Source organism: Phaseolus vulgaris, chromosome 10 (assembly GCF_000499845.2).
Source record: "Phaseolus vulgaris cultivar G19833 chromosome 10, P. vulgaris v2.0, whole genome shotgun sequence".
Lineage (NCBI taxonomy): Eukaryota > Viridiplantae > Streptophyta > Magnoliopsida > Fabales > Fabaceae > Phaseolus > Phaseolus vulgaris.
In genome coordinates this window covers 8,554,485-8,565,435 of record NC_023750.2, presented here as the reverse complement: position 1 = coordinate 8,565,435, position 10,951 = coordinate 8,554,485, and positions in this window count along the sequence as shown.

Sequence of the window (10,951 nt, the reverse complement as noted above, 5' to 3'; positions counted from 1 at the left end):
GTTTTGAATGGTTGAACTGTTAAGTACCAAAACAACCGATTGATTCGAGGAAACAACCGATTGTTTGTTTTGGGACCATAACAGAAAAACTGTTTTATCTTTGACTGAGCTTTAAATGATTTAACTGCTTAGGCTCCAGTCATTAAATGCTTTGACCAATCTTTTAATGCAATTTAAGAATTTGTTAAGATTTGATAACAAACTACATCTTTGAAAAAAAATTCAGAAAAACAGATTTGACAATTAAGAATCTTTGACAAAGTTTTTTTTTTCAAGAGAGTTTTTCAAAGTGCTGAGATTGCTAAGAGTTTGTGATTGATCAAAGTGTTGGAATAGGATTCTGCTTGTATTGATTTCAGATTATCTTCTGTAACAAGTGTAATCCTTGTACTCTGTTGAACAATTCGTTTTCTGTGTTTGCTGAGATTGGCTGTGTGTTCTTGAAGTGTTCAAGATCAACAATCTTAGTGTTGGCCAAGGAGAGTGTGTTTCTTGAGGTGTTCAAGGTCATTCTCTTGGTTGTTGTGTAAGTGATCAAGTGGTGATTGCTTAGTGGATATCCTCAGGGTTCTGAGAAGACTGGATGTAGCTCTGGATTTGGAGTGAACCAGTATAAACAACTGTGTACAATTTCTCTATCTCTATCTCTTTAAATTCAGTTTTGTCAATTAATAACTGGTATAAACAACCGATTGTTTCGGTAAAACAACCGATTGTTTTTCCAGTATTGTGCTTTTGCTTTATGTTTTGAAAAACTGAATTCTTAATCAAGGTTTTCTTGAAGTATTTTCCATTCTAAGCTTAAAAGTTTACTAAAATCTTTCTTAAACAATTCACCCCCCCTCTCGTTTAAGGCCATATATTCTAACACCTTCCACATCTCATGTCGGGGTGGTGGGGATGGAGGCCTCAAAGAATCTACACTATTCATTTCCTCAATGGAAGTAGAGCGTGCTTTAATCTTTTCTTCAAGCATCTTCTGCTCTAACAACTTATAATCACCACGAGACAATAAGTGTGGAGTATCATTATGTGCCTGACTAGCTTTTGCTTTGTTCCGAACCTCCTATCATAACATTCAAAATTTAGTAATACGTTAATATAAATTATAATCAAATATAAAAGTGATATTAACCTTCCATTTTTCAGTTTGTCGAATTTGCACAAACTGCTGCCAAGTTTCTTCATCAAGGGATGTATATTTTGTACAAGGATTTTCTTCATTCCTTTTACCATATATATAATTTGTTGTCAATTTTGATTTGAACTGACGAAATTTGACACCCACATCAGAAAGAACCTTCACTTTCAAGGTTTCCACATTCGGGATCTTATAATGCGTCTACATTATTTGAAAGAATTAGTTCATAAACAAGAACAAAGTATAAAAGAGCTTTAAATTGAACAAAGTAAAAACAATTACATACCAGAATATCTTGCCAAATCATGTTTTTCTCATGGCCAGTCACGTGATCCAAGGACTCAGTTAAGATAGAGATCCTTTCATGAGACAGTACTCCGAGATAACTCTTATATTTCTTTGCATATTTCCCAGTGGCCACACAAGTGTGGATATCAATAGACGAAGATATTTTGTCATCTTTATTTATCTTCTTAAACATATTTTTTTAATCTTGTGGATCCTCTACCAGTTTTTGAACGAGAAACTTTATCATCTGCCATGTTCTTGTAATAAAAAAAATATGATAAGCATGAAGAATATGAAATATAATTAAAATTATATATTGTAAAACTAAACATGAATCACATGCACATACAAATATATATTCCTTCGTCATAATCATTTCGAGTTGCATGTACAACATCAGCAACATCCTCGTACTCTTTATTGATGGTCATTCTTGTAAGTGATTCAGTCTCACAAATGTCATTGTTTGTATCTTGTGGGGTCGGTCGACGGCAGCTTCGGGCACAGTTTGTGAGAAAGAATGTAAGGTTTGTGAAAGAATTTGAGTGGGAAAGTCTAAAATACTGAAGGGGGAGAAAGACTTTTAACGACGGTTCTAAAGAACCGTCATGGAAACCAAGCTTTTAACGACGGTTCTTGGCGCGAACCGTCGTTGTATCTTTACCGCCATCTTTTAACGATGGTTTTGGCGCGAACCGTCGTTAAAAGTCTAAAAAAATTTCAAAAAAATTACAAGATTGCCACTGCGTCGTTTTTAACGATGGTTATCACCAAACCATCAGTTACTCATGGTTTTTACCCTTGCTTCATCTTGTTTTCCAAGGCACTCATTCCTATAAATATGGTTCCTTACTCCATGCATTCTCATGTTGAATTTTGATATAGAAGGAAAACTCTGCACAAATTATGTGTGACTTGTGTTCTCTTAGCTTAGGTCTTATCTTGTGAGAGTTGAGAGCTCTTCAAGTGGCGGCCCTCCACACTTATCTTGGAGAATCTACACTCCAAGTGGCGTGTTCTTCTCTTGTCCATCACCATAAGCTTTCTTTTCTTCATCTATTCTTCCATTGTTCCATTACATCTTTGTTCTTTATAATTGTGTTCTTTTTTTGCTTCTTGCTTCCCCTTTCTATTTCGGTTTCCTCCATTACATTTGTTTTCTTTCATGAGTTTCAACTCCGCAATATGCATCATTTTCACCATATAATGTGTTTTTCCTTTTGCCTTTGGAAGTGAACCTTCACACTTACTTAACCACTTGGTTAAGTTTGTTAGAATGTATGGCTTTAAAATAGAGGGGGGGGGGGTGAATGGTTTAAAGGGGGTTTTCGCAAACATTTTAAGATAGAATGAAATTCTTTGCAAGAAACCAGATTTAGAAATTCAGTTTGCCAAGAACAAAGCTCAAAACAGAAAAGCAACAGAAAAACAATCGGTTGTTTCGCAGAAACAATCGGTTGTTTATACCAATAATATAAAAACAACTGAAATTAAAGAGTTTAAGGAAGAGAGAAATGCACAAACAGTTTAACTGGTTCACTCTTAACCTAAGAGCTACATCAAGTTTCCCAGAAACCACTGGGTAATCCACTAGGTAATCAAATCCATATTACATACACACGCCACCAAAGAAGTGACATTGATCTCCTCAAGACACACACTTCCTTTGGCTCAGCACATACACCACCAAAAATGTTGATTTTGACAACCTCAAGAGCACACAACCCTTCTTGGCTTTACAACACCAGAATGTACACAAATCACATAACGAATTACACTGTTACAGAATCAACTGCAATCAATACAGAGTAATCCTATTCCACTTCTCTCTTGAATAACCAAAGCTTAAGTTCAAACTCAAAATGCTTCAAAACTCTTTGAAAAACTCAAATATGTTTTTCTTTCTTGTTGTTTGTAATAAAATATTAACAAACTATTTATAGTATTCAAATCTTGGTCAAAGCATTTAAAGCAGAAGCGTATTCAGTTATGAAATCAATTAAAGCTCTTTTAACAAAAAAAGCTGTTTTCTGTTAGGATTCCAAACAAACAATAGGTTGAAATAGCGAATCAATCGATTGTTTGGGTTTGATAGCAAGTCAACCATCCAAAACAATTTTCAAACTTTTTAAAAAACACCTAAGTATAAAACAATCGGTTGTTTCGACAAAGCAACAAGTTGTTTTTTACTTAGTTTGAAAAATACTTTAATCTTAAAAGATTTGAAAACACTTAAGCTTTAGATTCAACAAAGAGTGGATTACAAATATAATCTACCCCAGATCCTATTCTAAAGCACACCAGCAATAAAAAGCACCTCTGGCCTTCCATCAAACACAAAGGATTTGGATTTTTCAAAGCTTGAACACACTTGATTCAACAAAGTTCGTGTCCAGTGAGGATCTTCCCTAAGTCTCATCTTATATTTGCTAAAGTCCAAACCATAAACAAAGTGTCACCCTTAAAATGGACAAATCTAAAATCAACTCCCATCACTTTATGACCCTTAACACTATACCTGGATAAGTTACCATATGCCGGAAAGTTATTGATGGTGCAAAATAACATGGCATATATCTTGAAAGTTTCATTAGCAAATATGTCAAATACTTCAACACCCTGATCCGGCATTAACTTCAAATCTCCAATTAGGGGACTAAGAAAAACATTCATGTCATTTCTTGGTTGTTTCAGACTGGATATCATCATAGACAACATCATGTATTTTTGGTTCATGCATAATCTAGGAGGTAAGTTGTAAATAACTAATAAAACAGGCCATGAACTGTGATTCGTACTCGTATAACCAAACATATTCATTCTGTCTGTAGCTAAACCAAGTCGGATATTTCTTGATTCTTTACCAAACTTTGGAAACTCATCATCAAATTTCTTCTATTGAATAGAATCAGCTGGATGTCAGTACATGTCATCACATTTCCTTTCATCTACATGCCATCTTAGATTCTTATCATTGTTTGGGTCTGCAAACAAACGCTTTATCCTTGGAATGATGGGAAGATACCACATAACCTTCCTTGGGGGTCCATGATTTTCTGTCTCTTCAATAGTATCATAATCTTTTTGTTTAAGCTTATAACGTGATAACCCACACCTCAGAGAAATTTTCGACAATTCAAAATCTTTCCTATATAATATACAATCATTAGGACATGCATGTATCTTTTTATACTCCATCCCCATTGGACAAAAAATCTTTTTGGTCTCATAATTACGATTAGGTAGAGTATTTCCCTCTGGAAACATATCCTTCAACAACTAAAGCAATTTCGTGAAGCTTTTATAAGTCCATCCACTTATTGCCTTCAAATTCATCAATCTTAACACCGCCGACAACCGTGTGAAGTTATTTGATCCAGGATACAATGAAGTCTCTGCAACACTTGATCTACTTCCATATCCATGCGCTTCTGCAAAAGATTTAGCTCCCACATCACGAATCATGTCCTCCAATCAATCATCATCTACTTCATCATGTACTGCATCATCCATAGTGGACCCCACATATTCTTAAGTTACGGAAACACGTGGTAAATTTAATAATTCATCATGTCATGTCCAAGTTGTATAAGATTGAAGAAACCCATCACATAGAAGGGCTCCTTGATTTTATTAACATCCAGTATCCTTTCATTCAAACCGTTAACGCACAAACACCTAATCTTTGCACCATCGTAACCACTATTATTCGCGTTATGTTGTGCAAATTGAATAAATTCTTCTACTCCTCTTTCGTACTCATCACTTATGCAAACATAATTAATCCAATGTCAATCCATTATATTATGTAATAGTCATTCAGGTGTTTACTAATGAGTGTTCTATCTCACGTTTGCCGAGGGTCGAACACCCTCGGACTTAATACCAACACGATAATTTTATTCTAACCTAACAACTAACATAATATAAATTAATAATAAATAAAAATTATAATAAATACTAAATATAAAAATTAAAAATCATTAAATTAATTATAAATATTAAATAATATAAATCTATCTACCATTTAATAATTTAATAATTCTATTCTAACCTAAAAAAAAATATATATAATTTAAAAAAAAAATTATAATAAATAAAAAATTAATAACATGAAAAAAAAAATCTTGCTACTTGATCTTGTTTTTGCAGATTTCTTTGACAACAAACTAGCCCTTATGATACTTGTTGTGGTTGTTCTAAAGCACATAACAAAGGATAAATGCTCTACTTCTTAAGCAAGAAGATCATTAGAAATATGGGACAACGACAAAGGTACTCTTGAAAATCAAGAAAAGTTTGGGTTAAAGAAGAAGTGCTCTGGTGAAAACTCATCAAAGTGATGTTTATTATTATGGTTCTGAAGCAACCTTACTCAGATTCTTGACAAGTCAAAAATTCATGACATATGTAAAGTAAGTTGCTTATGTTCATCCTGTGCTTTTGGCCTCATATGAGCAAATGAATTTCTAAACATGTTTCTTTTGGTTAAACTTGTTGAGGTTTTCTCTGTGCAAAGGTATGAATGTACTTAATTATGCATTTCCCATCACTTTGAAAGATTATTTGCTTTGAAAAACATTATATTGATGTCACAGAAAAAGAATCGATTGTTTTCACGAAACAATCATTTATTTTTCCTTTGGCACATTTGAATAAAGCTGTTATGAATTCTTATGCATGATTAGAACTGCTTTTTTTTTCTTTCAAACCCATTGTGAGTCAAATATGCATTTATTATGCTTGTGAATAAGATAATCAAGGGATATATTCTTTGTTTTCTTGGAAATTCAAAGCTTTTTATGTATGTCAATCACATTGGTGGTCATGGGGTTGATGAATATTTGTGAATGTGATTACATTTGGAGTCTTCACCTTGCTTGGAGGTGGTGAATGAAAATGTATCTTTGAAACGATTGGAAGGTTTGCTCTTAGAATAAGAAAGAATATTTCTACCTCCTTGATGGAGATCAAGTAGAAGAGGATTTCACTAATGGAGGAAGAGACCATCCACCCAAGCATTTAAAGTTTTTCCTTCTAGTCTTCTAAAAAATGAAGAAGAAATTAAATAAAGAGAGGACCAAGCCTAAAAGAAGACTACAAGCATTCAAGAATGGGCTCCAATTAATATCTCTCTTTGTAATTTCTTTTGTATAAATTTGTAAATAAAATAGAAATAGCTTTAGGAAGGTGCTAAGAGGGAAACCAAAAAGACACTCCTTTTTTAAAGTACCTTAGGCGTTAGTTTTTAGGAAAAAGCTAGAAGAAGTAATTCTTCTTAATTCCTTCTCTTTAGGCTCTAGTTTGGGAAGGGACTAGAAGAATGACCTTTAAAGCTCCTTCTCTTATGTACATTTGTGACTAGCCCTCTCTATTATAAAAGGGGTGCTTGGGTCTTTGAAATAACAAGTTGAAATTGATTTTTGAGAAGTAAAGAATCTCTACCAAATTGGTGAGTGAGTGTGAGAGACTTGTGTCTTCTCCTCTTCTAGTCTTATCTTGGGAGATCTTGGGCTCTCAAGTGGTGGCAACACTTATCTTGAAGTCAATCCACCCCTTCAAGTGGCGTGCATAATTCCAAGTGCTTCATCCACATAAGTCCATTTTCCCCTTCACTTTCCAAATTACCCATTTTTGTTCTACTTATTTGTTTTCACTTTCAATCGGTGCAATCTCTTCCTTATGATGTCCTCTTTCATTTGCTGCACTTGTATTCAATTTTAATTGGTGCAAATTGGTTGTTCTTGTTGTTTTGTTTACGACCTCGATGGGTATAAATGCTATATGTTGTGTTCTTGAGTTTCTATCCATGGGTTTGTTGTTCTTGATGGGTTTCTAAGTGAGTTTGACTTGATTCTCGTGTTCTTGAATGGGTAAAGAATCTCGATCCAATTCTAAAGGTGCCTATTCTTGTTCCAACTCATGTTGAATTCATTACATATCCCTATCATGTTCTTGGAATCACATCATGTGGTATCATGAGTCTTAGGTGTGTTCTTGTGTATGTTTGAGTGGTTTTGGTACTTTTAATTCAAGAACTTTACATTCTTGTCTTTACTTTCTGTTTTAGGTTTATTTTTGGGTATTTCTTGTTGTTTTCTTGTTCTTAATACATTGTGTTTGTGTCATTTTGATTTTTGAATCTCTATAAGTTTTGTCAAAGTTTCTTTATAGTTTTTGGACTATGCCAAAGAATGATGGCATCAAACTCTTAAGGACATTGGTTATAACAAGAGGCCTCCCGTTGTCTCTTGGAATGATTTGAAAGAGTGTATGTGCGCGAGGTTTATTCCTCCTCTTCTAGGAAGGAACACTTGTTGAAGTTCCAAAGGCTTCCTCAAGGACATAAGACGGTAGATGAATACTTTAAAGATTTTGAAACTACTTTGACTAAAATGAAAATGCATGCTAATGAAGAGTCAAAGATAAAATGGTTTGTACGTGGTTTAATAAGAGATATTAGAGATTTTGTAGAATTAAATGAGTACTCTTCTTTAAAGAAAGTGGTTCACCTAGCCATCAAGGTGGAATCATACCTTTTGAAAACAACTTTCAAAAATACTCATGATGATGATTTCTACAACTCTTCTAGGAAGAATGCAAACAAAATTTCTACTCAAATTTCTCCTTCCAATTTTCCCAAACAAACCACTTCTACAAAAAAAGTTTCTACTCCAAATCCTTCTACTCCTAAGTCACCTACCAAAACTTCAAATATAAAATGTTTTAAATGTTTAGGTTTTGGGCACATAGCTCTTCATTGTCCACAAAAACGAACCTTAATGATAAACAAGATAAAACAAGACCTAACTCAACCATATACAAAAAGTGAAAATGACAAAGACAAAGAAGGCCAAGTTGACATGGGTCTTATCCTTTCACCTCCAAGGTTTTTTCCTTCCTTATCTTTTTCCTTACCAAAGGTTCTTACTTCCCCACCATCTTGGTTAAAAAATGTTACGGATGTTTTTTTCATACCTCCTAATGGTTTTCACCATTTAAAAGGACTTTTTCCAAAAAATACCATCATTCCCAAACAATTTTTTCCAACTTGGTCTGTCTATAGGACCTCCTTTTCTGAACTCCCACTGCTTACAAATTCTAAGTCATGTTTGTCTTTCTCTTATTCAACTTTTAATTTTGATAGTAAACTGACTTTGTTACATGCAGGGATTCAGAATTCGTGGACGAATTCTCTCCAACTCGGGGAGCATGATGGAGATCAAGTAGACGAGGATTTCACTAATGGAGGAAGAGGCCATCCACCCAAGCATTTAAAGTTCTTCCTTCTAGTCTTCTAAAAAATAAAGAAGAAATTAAATAAAGAGAAGACCAAGCCTAAAAGAAGACTACAAGCATTCAAGAATGGGCTCCAATTAATATCTCTCTTTGTAATTTCTTTTGTATAAATTTGTAAATAAAATAGAAATAGCTTTAGGAAGGTGCTAAGAGGGAAACCAAAAAGACACCTCTTTTGTAAAGTACCTTAGGCGCTAGTGTTAGAATATATGGCCTTAAACGAGAGGGGGGGGTGAATTGTTTAAGAGGGATTTTCGCAAACTTTGAAGGTATAATGAAAATCAATGTTGAATTACAGAGAAAAGAATCAAGGAAACAAATACCCAAAACTGTTTTAAGATGATAACAGAAAAACAATCGGTTGTTTTGTCGAAACAATCGGTTCTTTTTATCAGCAGTTTATAAAAACAACTTAAAAACAGAATTTAAAGAGTTAAGGGTAAGAGATAAGCACGCAAACAATTTATACTGGTTCACTCTTACACCAAGAGTTACATCCAGTCCCCAGAAACCACTGGGTATTCCACTATGAAATCAAAACCAGATTACAAACACCACACACCAAAGTAGTGACCTTGAACCCCTCAAGAAACACACTACCTTTGGCAATCCCACCAAGAATGTTGATCTTGAACACCTCAAGAACACACAACACTCCTTGGCAACACAACTACAGAAATATAGTAATCAACGAAGAAGGGAATATAATACACCTGGTATTACAAAGCTTAAAGATCAGAATTACAACCCAATCCTATTCCACACACTTAAGAATGATCCAAAGCTCTTTCAAATCTTGGAAAAATTGTTTTGATAACTCTTTCTGTTACTCCAAGATTAGGATCGTAAAACCACCTTTATATAGACCAACCAAGTGGTAAAAAAAATTATTAAAGGAGCCAAGGTAGTTAGGATCATTTAAAACATATTAAAACCATTTAACAGAATTCTGTTAAGGTTTTCAGGAAAACAATCGGTTGTTTTGTCGAAACAATCGATTGTTTTGGTTTGACAGCAAAGTCAACCAAGTTTTTCAAAACCTTTTCAAAAACTGCTAAGGTAAAACAACCTGTTGAAATTTTGACAGCTTTTTAGAAAACACATCTTTTCAAATGAACTTGGATCAACTTAAGGAGTGAATTAACAAGTTTCAAACAACTAGACAACACACACACACCCAGCAGCAAGGTCTTCAAGCTTTCCTCTTGGATTTGGAGACATCAAAGCATCTTGTTCAACAATTTTTTCTGGTTTTTCTGCTAATGTTGTATATGCAGAAAACTGGTTTGTGTGTGTCTTGTTATCTTGCTGCTATACTTGTTTTGTATATTCATCAACTCTGTGTTACAAGACCTTTCAAGTACATGTGCTATGATGAAGAATGATCAAAGTAATGCTTATGGTTTAATAGCATATACACCTAACTCATATTCTTGACAAGTCAAAATTCATGACCTATGTAAACAAACTTCAAGAATAAAGAGTCTGATCTGGTGTTGTTGATGGCTTATAACTGTGGAGGAGTCTGTCCATGTGGTGTTTGATGAAATCATTCATAGTGATCAAGGTTCTACAAAGGTTTATGCAGAAGAAGATGAGCATAACATCACCTTAGAGAAGCTGGAATCCTGTCCAGAAAAACAACTGATTGATTCTGCGAAACAACCGATTGAAATTCTGCAACAGGAAGAGTTGCCAAAGGAATGGAGAATTCCAAGCGATCTTTCAGTGGAGAACATCATTGGATGCAAATGGGTTTTCAGAAACAAGCTGGATGAATCTGGAGTAATTACAAGGAATAAGGCAAGGGTGGTGGCTAAAGGTTATAATAAAGAAGAAGACATAGATTATGATGAAACCTTTGATCCATTTGCAAGATTAGAAGTTGTAAGGTTGTTGTTGGTTTTTGCTTGTTTGAGTGGATTCAAATTGTTTTAAATGGATTATAAGAGTGCTTTCCTCAATGGAATTATCAATGAGGAAGTTTATGTTGAACAACCACCGGGCTTTGAAGATCATCAACATCCTAACCATGTATGCAAGCTGAAAAAGGCCTTGTATGGGCTTAAGCAAGCTCCAAGGCAGTGTGGTATGAGAGGCTTAGTAACTTGCATATGTTCATCCTTTGTAAAGTAAGTTGTATATGTTCATCCTATGCTTTTGGCTTCATAAGACCAAATGAGATTCTAAACATGCTTGAGGTAATGCAAAGGTATGAATGTA